Below are 17,322 nucleotides of genomic sequence, written 5' to 3'. Positions count from 1 at the left end.
ACAAAGACAAATAAAATCGACAAGAGGGATACAAAATATAAAATAATATTAATAATAATAAATCACAGATAAAATAAAATAGAGAAAAAAATTACATCAATGCTAGGAGCAAACATATAAAAATGTCTCCCCTTATATTTTGAATATAAAGACTCAAAAATTGATTTTATTGTTAATGTGATGATTATAATAGGTAAGTTTTTTTTCATCCTCAAAGAAATTAGCATTATTTTCTCTGTTCCTTCATGATTTCACATATTTTTTTAATTCTCTAAAATCTCTTCAAAAGAAAAAGAGTATTTGTACAATTGATTATTAAAATTACATTTTAGAAAACACACAGAATTGCCTTAATTAATTAATTAATTAATTTATTCTTTTTTCTTTTATTTACTATTCTTTTATTTTATTGTATTGTCCTTGTCAATATATTTTGTATTTCCTGTTACAAGACTTGATTATCTTGATCAATCATAATGCTTAACATTTGGACTGTGATGAAATGGAATGTGTTATGAAGATAAACTTTCATAAAAAATAATATAAAAATGTAAGTCTCCCATACCAAACATAGAGGCTAGGTTAAACGTATAATAGTAGTTTTACACCAAATTTGTAAAAAAAAAAAAAAAAAAAAAAAGGTAGTTAACATTAGTATCTTTTGAAAATTATCATATCAACATTTAGAACAGTCTCACAAAGTCTCACAAGATAGGATAATTTTAGTACAGCACTTATGATGTATATATGGTTATATATATATAATGAATAGCACAGTGGTAGTGCTAGTCAAACTAGAATTAAACCTGACCTTTTTAGCTGTATAGTGGTTAAAAGAGGAAAATCAAACACAGATTTTACATGCATAAAATTGTCAAGAAATATCAGCAGGCTGTGAAAGAAAATAGATAAAAACTGCAATAAAGCACACGATTCAGCTTTGACTGATTTTTTCTTTCAAGAACATTATATTTTGAACATAAGCTACTTATGATTAGGCTTTAAATACAGAAGAAAAGTGTTTTTCTTTTTGTAACTATTAAACCTTTAAAGAAAGGAGAGTGAAATTGGAAAAAAATGTATATTGTATCTGCTACTTCAAACACCTAATTGAAGGTAATATGCTTATTTTGTGATATTCAATCCCAAGATGCAATTATTATTAACATTATATTAAATTAACATATTCCAGGTGTGTTTTTATGCATCATTTTCACATTTTTTAATGTGTTAACTGAGTTTATATATGTTTTATATGATTGAAATATAAGTTGTGTTTACAGCTCAACTATAGTGGGATGTGGTAAAATGACAATCTGCCAGTAGATGGCAGCCAAGCTTTGTTCGATGACTTCTGCAATTCATTTTTCCTATGAATTCAGCAAACCTCTGCCAATAAAGCAGTTTGTATGTTTGCAAATGAGATACATCAAAAAGCTGCAACAGATTTAGAAGACATTTGGTGGACAGATTTCTTTGACAACATAAACAGATGAGATGTTTGCTTTTTCCTTTTTGTCAATATCATTATGGAGCCTATTTGTTGTCCAATTTATGTCATGAAGTGCGGAGCAGATGGACTCAAACGCAGGGCATGGCAGGAAAAAGGAACTGAAGAATAAATTTATGAAACAACTCAGGAACAGGACACAGAAGTTCAGGCAGGCGAGACTAAACTGACCAGAACAAAACTGAACCGAAACACAGGACTAAAATACAAACTGAACTAATGAGGGAATGGAGAACAGGTGACTAGACAGAGAACAGGCGAGGAGCTGATTGACTGGGGAAATCACAGGGAGCAGGGCAAGTCTAACAAAGCTGATACAGGGCAGGTGTGGAGCACAGGAACACAGAAGGGAAACAGACGACCAAAAAAGCCGGAAAATACAATATAACCATGCACAAACTGTCCCAGAACTCACATGAACACAACTTAAAAAAGTGCACAACGCGCACACACACCAAAATAAACATAAGTATGCATCGCTGTTGACAAAAACATGAATAAATTGAATAAATCAGTCTATTAAGCAGAGTGGCTTGCATATTAAGGCTCATGTAACAACAGAAATCAGACTAAAAGACAACTGTGGCTCTTAGTTCCTATGAGAGTCAATGTCGAAAGCAACAGTATCTCAAGTGGTCCTTAAATATAATCTGCAGCCTCTCTTATCTGTCCTTCTCCCCACAGTCCAGTTTTAACAACAGGGAGAAAAGTCTGAGAGCATCTGGTGGACAGGTGGAGGGACGTAGAGCCAGACTGTGACAGAACCATGACAATCTATTGTTCTGTCCCTTCATTTACTTTATCCAAACATTCTCTGTTTCATAAGACCACTCAAGGTTTCTTTTTAAATTTTTATTTATTTGTTTCGGTAAAGCTTTCAAGGGTTTGTCTTTCTTCACTGAGGATGGTCTTATTGGAACAAAGAGCTGCAGGAAATCAAGCATTAAACTTATTTAGTCTATAAACACGGGCTCATCATCAGTCTTATTGTCTCATTTTAATGGTGGTTCAGGCTTCGTGAGCAGAAAATACCTACTCAAACATTGAAATCCTAGACTCTTATTTACTATTATTGGTGCTTACTTTTCAGATATAGAGAGACACACTCCTCTTCTATAAGAGCCATTACTTTCACAGAGTTTATTACACATTTGGTCCACTCTGCACGGTCTTGGCAGCACCCCTACTGGTCTGAATTATAACTTGCTACTGTTCACAGAGCCGCAGCAGACAGAGTCCAGACCTCTGGATAGCGGGCTGAAGTCAATCTGCACCATTCCTCTCTCAGAGACCTGACAACCTAAATCAGCAGGGATCCCATGATGAGTCCCAAGTGAAAGGTAAGATTGATTTAGGTGTATTAACTCTCTGTGCATGGATCAAATAGCGCACTCATTATCATTTTTCCAATTAGTTCTGGCGCTGAAAGAATGAACACAGAACTCAATTAAGAAATAATGGTTTTATTATTGCAGAATTTTCCGGATAACACATTTGAACTTATAGAACATTTAACATATACAGTGAGGATCCACTGTATAATTCATCAAGCAGTATAGTTTGGTAGTAATTTTTTAAAGGAAAATAAGCAAGTAGTGGAAAGAAAACCTTTGAAGTTTGAAGTTGAAGTAAATGTGACCTTTGTGGTTTTTACATTCACAGAGCAGCTTTACTTTTTTTCATATCTCACAGGTAGTTTATTCTATCATTCCAATTTTTCATGACTTTGTCAATCAATTTGTTACTAATGACTTCACATCATTGTTTTGTGTTTCTGTTTTTAATTAGTGCTTTTTAAAAATACCACTGTATTGGGTTCCCAGTCAAAAGCACCCAATTCTGCCATTGCAGTTTTAATAGATGGAACTATTTACTGAGTTCATGTTTGCCGTGGGTCCTAATTTAAAGTATCACACACTATCAGGGGGGTCGGGGCACTCTGTCAGTCATTTTGAAAGCTTTGTGGAAAGAATTTACTTGGGATAAAAGCTACAATTTGTATTAAAGAAAAGTATGTATTTTCCTTTCACACGATATGCAAATTAACTGTAACTTTCCTAAAATAATAATAATCTTTTTTTCAGATGACATTAATTACACAACTAATAATGTTTTGATAAGAAATAAGGTAACATGATGATGATGGTTGTTTCTTACAGTAGTTTATTCTTGGGGTCTCCAGGGACCCCAGTCAGTAGTCCTTGTATGTTAAATATGTTGGTAGGATGAATGTTAACAGTCGCAGGTCGTCTGACAGCAGTTAGTGGTGATTTGAACACATTTGCGAATCCCTTAAGATTTAAGTATCTCGCCGGTATGAAATTTAAAATTTGAAATGTGCAGTAATGCTGGTGTACAGTTAGGTTACATACATGGCTGACACATCAATGAAGATTTTAATTTTTAATTTAACCAACATGTCTGCTGTTTTGCATATTGAAACAATGCCTGTATTTAACACTTCATCCTCATTAGTCAATAGTCATTAACATAAAACAATCTCACATGGTGGATATATGCTGATAAACAAATTAACATTAAAGATGTCACATTTTGTCGAGATTGATGTACCTCTTGCCACAAAGTTTGTGTTTAAGGTGGCGGTTTACAGAGATGCAATAACTAAATTATAATAATAATTTGAGAATTTGAGATGCGATTGGTTTATATATATGTCTGTCTGCCCAATGTCTCCCAAACACTGTCAGTAAGTATTTTGCTTCATCCAACACATTTGGACATGAGAGAATGCTATTTAAAACTCAACGTAGATAAAATATAATTTCCATATCATCTATTTAGGGCTTCATACAAATTTCAAACATGATGATTTAACAACTCTTTAAATGCTGGGGTCATGAGAATGATTAGCAGATTATTGCCCTAAAATGTTAAGAAACCTCTCATTAAGCAGTGAATCACTCCCACATTATTGTTGCTTTGCAATCATCAACTTTAGCAAGCAAACTTCAGTTTCTGCTCACTGTGGGACTGTCTTGGCAAAGGCGCTGTTGTTGCTGTCTCTTACTGACATCACTACTCCTACTCGACTGTATTTCTTTTGTTGGTGGGACAAACAACAAGGGGCTGCTTCCATCACACCCACACGGCACATAACAAATGGTGCACCCAAAGCTCCAAATATTTTCAGACAAATAGTTATATTAAAGGGCCAAATTTTTGGATTTGCATGTTGTAGTATGTTTATTACAAATCACATATGTAACTGACTAACACTTTCCATAAGATTATTTTACATTTTTGAAAGGTATGGACATCAATTTGAAACTCTACTTGAGATAAGTAATCCATCACAGTGAACATCACGTCTTGTTTTATTTTTGTCAAAGTTATTACTCTTATCACTTGGTTATCGCTATGGTTACCTGGAAGGAAGGAAAAACACATTAAAAAATGTAAAACTCTAGTGACAATTTTGAAAAGTAGTTTGCAAACCATTACAGACAAACACAGACCAGACTTATAGGAAATATTAGATGTATTTATTGTTATTTAATTTATTTAAAGTACTATTTTTATTTTATTTTCCGCCATATTGTAAACATCGGCTTAAAACCTCCCTCAGAGCTGGATGGAAACAGAGCTGCTAAGAGTCTTCCACTACATACAAGGACTTAATGTTGCTAATGTATAATCCCCTAAATGGAAGTGCCATTAAATCATTAAACTGGATGCCTGAACGTGTTACCCACAGACCTCCACAGTTTCACATGTTGACAGGCTGAAGTGGAAAAGGAGAGAAAGATGGATGAAGAGAGAAAGAGTAACTTTAGTGCTGAGGGGCTGATGGACAGGCGGCTGGGTTTTAAGGTTTACGCCACTGACACAGCCCACAGACTCTGAGACTGTGTGATATTGCTTAACCTTTATTTATTCAAGGAAGGTTATTAGAACTTCATGTTTTTTTCTTGGAAATCTCAGAAAGCCACAGTCAATGTATGAACATTTAGTGTTTTGCACCTTTTGTTCAGGCACCATAACATTTGCTGGGCGAGAGCAGATAGGAGGGGACTTATTAACGTTCTCAACATTTTCTCAGCTAGAGTTTTAAACCAATAACGTTTCAATCACAAGTGAGTGACAGGATTTGTACGGAGTTTTAAAGGTACGATGTGCAGTCACGACAGCCAGCGGTTGTTGGTTGCAAAATAGCTCAAAGGCTAATTTCTCCTAAAACCACAATCTCTCATTTTTGCATTTCTATTTCTACACAAGTAAATAAACAAGATATGAAGTGTACACTAGACAGGTTTGGAGTTGTCAGACAACAGAGGGAATACATATTTTTTTCATTTGGATAGAGCTTGGCTTACAGTTTCCCCTTGCATCCAGTATTTGTGCTTAACTACGCTAAACCTGCAGTATCACTCTTCAGTGCTGGAGGTAAATTTGAAATAAATGTTATTATACTGCGTATATTTCTCATAACTTTTTATGTTTATTTCCCAGACTGTCAGTCAACTTAACCTAAATGCATATGATTTTTCATGCACAAATTACCATATGTGTCCTCACTGGGCTGCTTCTCTAACCTCTAAACTGCTACTACCCCCCATTTCTACTTGTGTGTGTGGGGGGGGGGGACTCCTGTAAGCACAGTTTTATTGCTCCAGCAGAAAAGTAAACCTGCAGTGACTGCGGGGGTTTTCAAAAATCAACACAGCCCGGCTTGTTTAAAATGGAGCAACCCGAATGTTTGAAGTATTAAAAGTCAATATTTCTTTGTGACACACAGACCTGTTTCACAGTGGAGCGCTGTGTGCTGGACAAGGCATCCATTTAAGGCTGTGACGTGGGGGGTGGGGGTCGGGGTCGGGTGATGGTTTGGGGGGTTAAGAGTTGTTGGGTTACCACTGTAGGCCTCATTTGCAGCAGGTCATGGATTAATGGAGATCACTAGAGATGAACTAATATGATATTCTAGTTCAATACAACACATACAGTAAGCCCAGGACTTCATAATAGTACCCTGTTTCCTACAAAATATTTGTCTATACTACGAATTTACATTGAGGGGAAATGTATTAATTCCTGCCTAGATTACGTTCACTTGCAATACTTTTTTCTAATCCAGGAAGTGTGATGTTCTTATACTGTAGAGAAGTTGTAGGGATGGACGTCAAGGTGGATGGTTGGGCATACAACACACAGGACTTGTGGTGAACTTTAAGCAACTGAGGCCTACTTGGTTAAAGTTTGGGAAAGATGTCGTTTTGGTTAAATGTTGAAAAAGCCAAGATCATGATCTTTCCCTGGACTTGTTTTGAGTTGTCTAAACATAACCATAAAAACATTAATGATGCTTTAGTTGCTAGGAGCAGATGTTGGAGGGAAAACAACAGTTAATGTTGTGATGTTGTACATACTTTCAGTATGAACATTTTCTTGTCATCACAAAACTTTATCAGAGCAGCATAAGATTTTTTACAAAATGTATTTACTATTGCAAATTAATTATATAGGTGACTTTTTATATACTACTACAGGCACACGCAATACTTTTTACATAAAGCTGTACTATATATATTTTTATATTAACAATGGATCAAATAACTATGTGTATGTGAAAGGGGTCACTGAATTATTACCAAATACACCGTTCCCCTAAGCTCTTCTGAACAATTTAACATCTTTTAGCTTGTTGTTTTGGTTTTAAGGTCCTCAGCTTTACTGTTTTGGTTCAGTCTCACAGCTCTCATCAGCACTGTTTCCAGACAGCTGCTGATTTCAGCAAAAAAGGTCTGAAAAACCAACTGTGTGCCACCTGCCAAAAATGGAAGACAGACACAGTTGACAACAAGCAGGTCAGCATCTAAATAACCAGATGTTTCCCACAGGAGTTGGTAAAGACAAACATTTTAAAGCTGAAAACGTAACTTAATTTTTTTTTTTTTAATATCTGGCAAAGGCAACACATATACTGACTTTGTAAGCTGTAAAAGAGAGTGAGAACCAAGAAAAAGAATGCCTATGGTTCAAAGGATTGATTAGCAGACACACTATTTCAAAAATTATACTATTTTGAGGCTGAAATGATCCTTACAAAAGAAAGGCAATCAAATACACACAATGCGAATGTAACAAAAATGCTCTTAACAGCTACTTGATTTTAACCTAATGTGCCTTGAGGTGGACACAACAAAGATTATTTTGGCTTTTCAAAAGATATTGGCACTTAAAGGCAATCACAGATGTCTGAATGAGCTCTAAACCAATACTTTTTAGATTTTCTGAACCACACGAGGTGATGTAGAAGTTACTATCATACTTACTCGTTTTAGTTGATAGCTTGTTGGTTTTCTTTCAGACCCCCTGAAGTCCACTGTCCTTTTTGTTGTTCAAACCTGGCTATCTTTCACTGGTCTTGTTTTTGCTTTTGCTGAGCACTCCCCTGCGTCTCCCTCTGCCTGTAATCGTTCAACCTCAGCAGTGACAGGAGGGCTGTAAAAACAGAGCCGGAGGAGGTCATCCTGAAGTTTGCACAGGAACGAGACATTCATCCTCTCAGGGGGGTTTGGTACTCTGCTGTGGTGAGACTGAGGCTGAGAGAGATGAATATCCTGCTCTGTAAAGGTTGGTGATGAGGCCTGGAAGTGTTATTTGTCTCTTATGCTCTGCTGGGCACACAGGAAGCTAAACGATCCTGTCGTTTTTCAGCGGATATGATTTATCGGCGCCATTAATTTCCAAATGGGAGGTCACCCCTTCGCCTTTTCAGATTGACATCCACTTCTACAGCCATGCCTGACTGGTGTCTCTGTCAGCAGTAAGAAAACCAATCATATTTTCTGCTTGTTGACACAGAGAACTCAGTTGTTTCTGTGTGAAAATGATACTAGCATTTTCAGGTGTTTTCAGGTGATTGTCAGGTGTTTCAATGACTGCAGATAGAAGGCTAGATTGGAGAGAAAACTTAATTTTGAGCATGGAGGTTCATTTTTGACCTTGGGAACACATACTGTTACTTTGATGAAATATTCCAAACTGAAGGTTCATTTACTACTTCAGAATAGAAAGTAAATTAATGCTTTTCCTTCTAATATCTAAATTAGTTTTGGGGATTCTCCTCTGTTTTCTATAGTGGATTATAGACTAATCCTGAATGTTTACAGTATATTTATAGAAGGAAAACCATTTCGACACACTCAGGGTTTTTTTGGTATTTACTTTAGTCCTCCCTACAATTCTCAGTACTCACTATCAATGCTGCATTCGGAGTCAATACACAACTTGAGCACGCCAACAGCTGTGTTGGCAAGCTAAAGTAAACATCACGAACCAAAAACCTTTTAGGAATGAGGAAAAGTGTGAAATTATGCAGTGGGATTTGAGTGAGCCTTGAGGGCCCAAGATCATGAAACAGGGGGTGGATGCAGAAAATCTAATGTACTAGTCTGTAGTTATTACTATGTTTGTGAAAAAATAGTCAGAGAGGTGTTGATTCAACTATGTGGTAATTTCTACAGTTAGAGAATGTATGACTTTGCTGCCCAGTGATACCAGCACATAGACTGCACCAATTTACACCAGGAATCTTTGTATTTTTCTATGAACAATAATTAGAAATCTGTGAATAATGGCTTATCAGATTGAATTATACTGTGGTAATTTGTCCTGAAATCAGGCTAACTTCACCTCTAACTACCAGCTACTTTTATAATTTTATCAATGTCACGTACTTTTGCTTTTTGTCATTGGTCGTCATTGACACACTCAGTCAAACTTATCAGTGAATCATTTGAACTTTTCTGGGGCCGTTATAGGTGACTCTGGAGGCCAGATTGGATTTCTTTGTTTAGGCGAACAAATGTTTGTCTGCGTTAATGGCGTTTGCTATTGGCTCGGTCTCCTGATTCATTTGCACGTTGATGATACTGCAGCTGTGTTCGACCAACATCAAGGGTCATTTAATCAGGGTTCTTCTCAGTACGGAATTTGATTTTCAGTAATTTCAAGGTCTGGATAAGGAAAGGATGGAAAAATATTTGTGTTTCCAGACTATTGCGCCTATTCCGTTTTCTAAAATATAAAATTCAGAATTTCTAAAAAATAGATTTATCATACAAGCGTTTTTCATGGCATTTGGAGCAGGCAGCCAGTAAAGTCAAAATGTTCACCACTGTGTGAGAGAGCGCGGGAATGCAAAGCAAGAAGTATGGTGCGAGACTGGATGCAGAGCTTCCTCTACGCCTGTACATCACAGCCTGCAAAACAGCTCTGCTCCAATCGCAAGGAGTCGAAGTCCAAGTAGTTTGAAAGAAAATGCGGCAATATCTTTGTGTGCTCGTAGTTCATATCATTTGTTCAAGTCCAGATATAATTTCATGGTGTTGAGCTCCTCCTGGTGGTTATTATTAAGTTACATAACGTCCGTTGCACCAGTTTCTATTCTAGTATTTTAGTTGCTGCGTAAGTGAGGCTAATGTGCAGTTCAGCGTTTTCTCTCAGTTAAGTTTTGAGAATATATGCCTGTGAGTATTACAAGTTGATTTGTTGTATATTAATGATAGTTGGATAACAAATGTATCAATTTTTAGTTGTTGTCTGCAAAGATATTAATATGTTTAGCAGAGTTAGCATCTTGCTTGCTCATGCTAAGCTGTTTAGCTAACTAATACCCTGGCTGGTTTACTAGTCGTGCTCAGGCTCACTTCAAATTGAACTGATATTGCCTACCTGGAAACATGTTTTTTCATTGTTTTAATATGTTTACAGTTGTTTCATTTGTCAATGTGGTTGCTGTAGAAATGTCCCGGAGAATGTATTATTCATCTTTGTGTGTTATTTTATCTTTGTACTTACCTATAGTGTTCCTATAATACAAAAGGAAACAAATAACCATATGGACAACTACGGTAATTGTAATCAGATGTATTTTGTTTATATATTTTGTTTCAGTTTTACAAAGAGAGGATTCAGTGAGACATAAAGAACACTGGAAAAACATGGAAACTAAGCAAAGAACCTAAACTAATTCAAGCCTCAAGTCTTTATTGGATCAACTGTTAGCTATCTGACTAGTTGGGCACTGACTCGTCAGGCGAGGACAGAGTACTTTGAATTGCATATATGCATAGCATCACAAATAACAAAATATTAAGCTTGTCTGTACATTTATGAGTTATGCAGGGATGTAGTTACTATCTTTTCTGCGTAAGGAAACCATACCTTTATGGCTGCGTTCATCATTATTTCCATGGACCCAGCGAATAAACAAGGCTATTAAACTTTTTTCAACTCATTTTCGGTTCTTATTTATAAAAGAGATCAAAAAATATAGATGGAAACAATAATATGATATTATTTATTCAATACGTTAAGGGAAAATAATGAGTATAGGTCGCACTGGTTAGTTAACTTCATCTTTGGGCTGAGAAGTTTGACAGTGGAACGTCGTCCAACTTTCTACATAGCAGTGTGTACTGAACAACCATAACGAGTAAATGCAAGTATCCCAAGGGCTGTCTTGACAATCCTAAATATAAAGCCTGGTTGGATAAAGAATCTAGATGGGAAAAGTAAGCTAGATGCAAACTGTGTAAAATCGTTTGACATCTCCAATATCAGGGAGGTGGCAATTGTAAACCATATGCAAGAGCAAAAGCTCTGTTGTCTTGTCACAGTGTCCTCTGCACCCAGGGGCACAATGTCTTTTGGCCCAACCCAATGTGAGAACAAGACCCGCCAAAATTTTAAATATGTGGCTGTTTGTACTCGAGAAGTCTTGAAATTTGAGTCTGGAAAAGTACGTAATTTTGAAATGGAAAATGTGTAGCTTTGTTTAATGATCAAAAGATTTAAAATTGACATCTGAACACTTACCCTGCTTTTTGACTTTATATACACTGATTACTGATAGTTTAGCCTGGAGTCTTCAGCAAAAATCATAATATAGTAAAATATAGACTAACTGTCCAAATCCCAAATGTATTCAAGTTACAGTGATATAAAAAAGAGAAAAACAACATTTTTTTTATATTTGGCAAGCTGAAACCAGCAAATGTTTTGCTTTTGCTTAATAAGTGACCTGTTAAACCAGTGCTAAACTAAAAAACAGCAGCTATCCAAAATGTGGCTTTTTAGATAACTAGTATAACTACTGTGCATCCCATGTAAAGTCTATTTCTGCATTAAAATAAACATAAATTCATGAAGGCAAGAACTTATTTTTGAAATACTGAAATACAGAAACCTATATTCCCTTCAGCTGAAGCTTTAATGTAACCTATAATAGGCTTTATGGGTAAATGATACAAGCATTTTTTATCATTAACCAGTATACACAACTATAATTTTTTCCAAATACACTTCAATAAAACTGAGTTAAAATGTGTCATTAATTGGCCTGAAAGTGTAATTATAGCAAGTATGTCTGCCACTGTAGGCAAGGCTGTTTGGGACTCGTCTCCAACAGAGAAAGAAAATGAAATGTTTGACATTTTTTGATAAAGTGTGTTACAATGAAGTGGGAGGCTCCCATAGATCATACCACCCTCAGCTTCCGTGTGATTTGCACTGCAGCCAGCAAGCGGAGTTAGCAGCAGCTTAATTTAATGATTATCAGTTGGTGGTGAAGTTTCCTCTGATTCTTATGGGTTTTTTTTTTTCATTTTTTAAGCATCGTTTACATTTTGGTTTGGTTAAAAGTGCCCTGTGGAGTTTTCTGTTTTTTAACCAAAACGCATTATGTGTGTTGAGTGCATTTCCATCATCACAATTATACATTGTGATAAAATGTTTGTTAGCTGGCAGTCTTCTTCTTCGCTGCCTTTTGCTTGTGCATTGCAACATTACTTCGCATGTTACCGCCACCAACTGTCAGTCAGTGACATCAGAGATAGTGATATGTATCGTGTTGCCCCCATGCTTATGCACTTGGATGTGTTTCCTTGTGTGTGTACATGATACAAACAAAAATGGGGATTCACTGGGAAAAACACTGATCCATTACGCCACTAGACATCAAAAACTCCACAGAGTACCTTTAAGTAGTTTTGGCTTGTTTTTAGTCAGAGATCAACTTTTGACCCAGCATTTCGACACTACTTCAGATTAGTGCATCGGTCTGAAAAGCATATTAGTGTAAAAAGGTAAAGAATTAACCTGTTGTCAAGTGATGAAAAAACTTGAAAGTGCACCGCTGAGCCCTTACCACCTTAATCTGACCCCATTTTAAACCCAAATCAGGACCAGAGGACGACCTCACCTCAAAATTTCACTAAGGAGTAAAGCTGGCTCTCATGAGGATAATAACACAAACACACACTCACGCAGGGCAGACATCCCCTCTCTATTCAGAGAGTTAACAGTTTGCTCTGCGCAAACAGGAATGCTTTGCTCCCCCCACCTCCTCCATCACACACACACACACCCCTTTACTCCCCCCACCTCCCTGCACACAGTCTGGTCAGCGTGCCACTGTGTGTCGATGTGTAACAAGTTCTCTCTCTCTCTGTTTCTCTTGTTTCTCATACCTCATTTCTTTCTCTCTCTCTCACCATGTGAAGCGTTGGGATCCGTGCCACTCGTTTGCCTCCTGAATCAGTTTGGTGATGATGAACAAGTAAGTTTATTTTCCTGTATATATTTCTGCAGTGTGTGTGTGTATACATGCATATATCCCATGTGGAGGTTGGTTGTTTCAGTGCAATTACTTATTCTTTTGTGTTGTCCTTTTTTTGTCTTTGTGTCTAACTCGCCTGCTCTTTGTGCCTGTTTTCCTGCCAGTTTGTCTTTTTCCTCTCTGCACGCTAATTTCTCCTTTAATGATCTATAATATGACCCTCGAGGCTCGACCTCTCCCTCCTCCCTTTTCACTCTCATCCTCAGCCTATATCACTCTGCCTCTGACTTGAGAGACTACATGTAGCGTGGAGAGACATTGTGTTAATATTGGTGGGGTGGGGAGGGGGGGTTCAGGTAATGAGTGGTGGATATTTCCTTTGTTCTGTTTGAGGCATGAGTGCTAAAATTGGCATGGTGTAGGAGAGAAAAGCAGAGGGGAGACAGAGAAGGATGGGAGAAAAGTAGAGACAAGCTTCCCAACCCTGGATCAATAGCCTCAGTCTGGATTACAAAATTATGTCTGAATGTGTGTTATTTTTTGAGCCTGACTATTAAATAGATGGACAATTGGCCTTTTGTCCAGCAAGAGCCACATGTTGCACAGATTGTAGCCTCAAGCAATGTTTAACATTCCCTTTTCCCCCTTTTTCTAAGAAGAGTGTTCCTGGGATGCTAATGTGTTTTGATCAGAAGCAGCTGGTACCTGACAATTTATATGTGAAAATTATAATCATCCTGTCCTTTCCTCCACAAAAAAATAATTGCCAGCAACAGGGCTGGCAGCCCTCTTAGTTGATTACACGACTAATTGGATCTTGGTTGACTTACACATCTTTACTTGATTAGTCATTTGTATGGTATTTTTTATAGAATGAGCTCTTAATCATTACCAGAAAATAATAGCTATATCTCTGGCATCACTATAATCTTCAGAAATGTGCTTTGTGTGATTGTAATAAGGACTAGATTTAATGAGATCCTTCCCCATGATAGCAGCATCAATTAAACGCAAGTCAAGTCAAACACAGTCTTAGTTGCCACTTGTACCTTTTTGTACTGACCAGTCATGCAAAAAACACTTAAATATTCATTTTAAATAATAAATGCAAGGGGAGCTTTAGCACACAAAGGGTGAACACATACTGTAATTATAAAATCCAAATGTCTCATTTTTATTCCACTACTAACCATTAAAATTACATGCACTTAAAGATAATAGCTTGAGTATTTTTCCTCCATTAGCAAGAGCCCCACAAGGGGTTGAAAGTAATGTATAAACTGTGTTACAACCTAATAAAACTCAAAACACCCTAGCAAGGCTCATTGTGTTATTTCTTTAAGATTTTGTCAGATGTCAGTCTTGAAACCCAACAGCTAATCACACATGATTGTGGACAATCATGAATGAAGGATGTTGCCTGAGCATGAAAGTTCATTTTTCAGTAGTTTGAAAAGTTATCAGTTGAGCTAAGTATCCAACAGAACACTGGTCACATAATAACAGGTGGTCATATGGGGGGTAGATTGTAACTGCTGCTGGTCTTTGGTGTGATGTTTGATCATGGTATCATTGTATTCTGGATACTTTTATGTCTGTGCAGTATGTGAGGGAATATAAGCATCAGGTAAGACAGGTTAGAGGTGTGGATTTGACTGTTTGTGGTATGATAATGTACACACTGCGTGTGTCTCTCAGTTCATATACAGTCGTCATGCATACATGCATCTAGTCCATTTGCACAGGTCCCTTTCTTTTGCATGGAGATAGTCAGTTGGTGTATGCACTTGGGGGTCATGCAAACCCTCTCTTCCATGTTAAGGGAGATTGTAGCATCTGCATAGCGTCTCATGCATTGATTACCACACTTGCCAGAGTTTAAAATACAATTATTGACTATTCAGATGTTGGATTAATACAAAGTTTATGTTTATATTTGCAGCTGTCAACCTTGTGATAATCATCCATCATTGAAACCTGCATTAATCAGTTAATCATCTGTAATAGTTGATATTGCTAACGTGTTAGCAAACCATTGGTGGACAAAAAGTCCAACATTCACTCTTCTTCATGCTCTATTTTGGACTCCACCAACTGCTATGAAAAATATCTCTCTCTACTTGCTCCGTAGAGCTGAGAGGAACTGCAGAGTTGGTGATAATTCTCTGTGGGTTTGTCTGTATGAGTTATCCCTTTCACATTACAGTCTTTTTAACCCATTGTTCATATACTTTAAAAAATATTGTTTAGTGCAGCTTTAACTACTTCAAAAAGTAGGATATTAATATATAGAATGGAGTAGAGATTTGGGCTAAAAGCAAGAAAATTGTATAATAATCTAGATTTGGAACTAAATGTACCTCATGTCACTCTTTATTTTAAGACAACACAACTGATGTTTCTTTTTTTTAATCACTTTCCTTGTGTATTGATTCATGTTGTGGGAAATGGGCGGACAGAACAGCAATTTTCAGTCACGTCTACTGACTGAAGAGATTTCCTTCAGGGGGAAAATGAGAAAAGCTTTGATAGTGGAGGATTTGAAGAGAATGCAGAGGTATGCATTTGGTCCTACGCCCTAGTTGTGCTGTTTATTCCAGAGAGCAACAGAAATGGAGTTCATGATATGAGAACAGAGGGAGACAGAGAGGAGAGCGAGAGAGGGGAGATAGGAAGAGAGGGATCAGTGCAGCTGTGTGCCTCTTTAGGATTCCTGCTATCTACCTCCTCTCACTGGGGCCAAACCGGCATCATTAGGTTTGGCAAATTACCCGAGCGGCCATTGTGGCGCAGCCATGGCACGTTAGTGTGTCTTTTTAACTGTGGCTAAACTCAGTCTATTCACTTGTAAAAGAGAGAAGCCATTGGCAGATAGTTGGCAGGTTGCACAGAGAGGCCATTCACCCCGGTAGGAAGGAGCTGAGAACACTGCCTCGGAAATGGTCCTCTCTGAATATTTTGATGGAGAGTCTTTGGATGCCCTCTTAGTGTCCATTTGCTCCAACTGACAAATCTCCATGAACTGACTTCATTGGTAATCAATATTACTCTCTACAGGTGAGAGCTCAAGTGGAAGCTGCTACTGTGTCAGTCAGAGAGGGAGGACAGAGATTTTTTTTGGGGGGGGGGGGGGGGGGGGGGGGAGGGTTGCTTTTAATAGTAGCAGTTGTTTTGTGAGTTCTTTTTAATTTAAGGAGGAATTTGGAGTTTGGAATCCCAGGTTTTTTGGTGTAGGGAGGTGGGGGGATTCGTTGTTTCTTTTAATGATATTTGGATGGAGTTCAAGTACTCGGATGGAGAGTTTAAATAAGAGGCTGATATACAAGGGTCACAGACTGGACTAACTCCTTTTATTTTTGAGGCTATTGAAGAACAAATTACAGCCCTTCTGAATGAAGAAATAATTACTTGTAATTAATTTCCCTGTCATATATCACCTCAGTAAAGAGGATTTGTCTGGATTTTAATGAAGCTCACTTAACACATACACCCAGTGTCTCAGCATGCTCATTTTGTAGCCTGTGTAATCCTGCTCGAAGCGCTGTTAAGCATTTGCAAGGTCTTTGTGCAACTTCTGTAGTCAGATCACGACATATAATTCACTATAATACTTGTTTTGTAAGAAATGACCAAAGAGGTTTTACTCATCCTGACAGAAAAAGAAACAGCATCTTCACAGTGTCAGTATGGCTGCCCCTGTTGGTGCATTCAAGCTTAGTAACCTTCTTGTCGCATCGGCCACAAAAGAGTTTCCTCCATGCTTTACTCTGTCCTCCATCGAATTAACTCATTCATATATAAGCATCAGGTTGAAGATATGCAAGTGACACACACCACGGGAAGGCCATCTCTTAAGCTTCTGAAAAGACTGAAATGTTCTACTGCTTCAGTTTGTCTGAAGACAAAGCCAGAGTGCTTGAATAGAAAGTTCTTGAAATACAGAAGAGAGACTCACTAAAAATACAAAAGTGCCATGTTACTTTAATTTTGTATGCATACTTTAAAATCTTCCCTGTTTTTTAGGATGTTGCAGGAGTGGTGAATGCAATGATTAGTGGGATGTAAGGATTGGTTCATGGCTCTGATGCATGTTCTCAAAGACGAGCTCTGGCTTCAAGAATGCTCAACATGAAACTTATTTGGATTCTTTAAAAAAAAAACATGCAGTATCTTCAAGAAATGGTGGTTTGCAGACAAAACAAGCAACCAGGAGATTTTCTGCTTTTTC

General features: G+C 37.3%; 1 protein-coding gene across 6 annotated transcripts in view; it reads left to right on the top strand.

The window, feature by feature from the left end:
• The first annotated feature begins 397 nt into the window (after positions 1-397).
• The window catches only part of LOC121892354 (semaphorin-5B-like), a 42,705-nt gene continuing 25,780 nt past the window's right edge, over positions 398-17,322 (top strand). For 3 of the 6 annotated variants that reach the window (XR_006094391.1, XM_042405365.1, XM_042405366.1), the window contains exons 1-2: positions 398-2,850; positions 13,039-13,094. The gene's annotated coding sequence lies outside the window, so the exon portion shown is untranslated. Of the gene's footprint in view, positions 2,851-7,958; positions 8,105-8,188; positions 8,298-13,038; positions 13,095-17,322 lie in introns of all 6 variants that reach the window. The other 3 variants (XM_042405363.1, XM_042405364.1, XM_042405362.1) reach the window with 3 other exon arrangements.

The sequence above is a fragment of the Thunnus maccoyii genome, chromosome 24 (assembly GCF_910596095.1).
Source record: "Thunnus maccoyii chromosome 24, fThuMac1.1, whole genome shotgun sequence".
NCBI lineage: Eukaryota > Metazoa > Chordata > Actinopteri > Scombriformes > Scombridae > Thunnus > Thunnus maccoyii.
The sequence above is the reverse complement of the archived record's forward strand: the minus strand, read 5'-3'. Positions and strand labels throughout refer to the sequence as shown.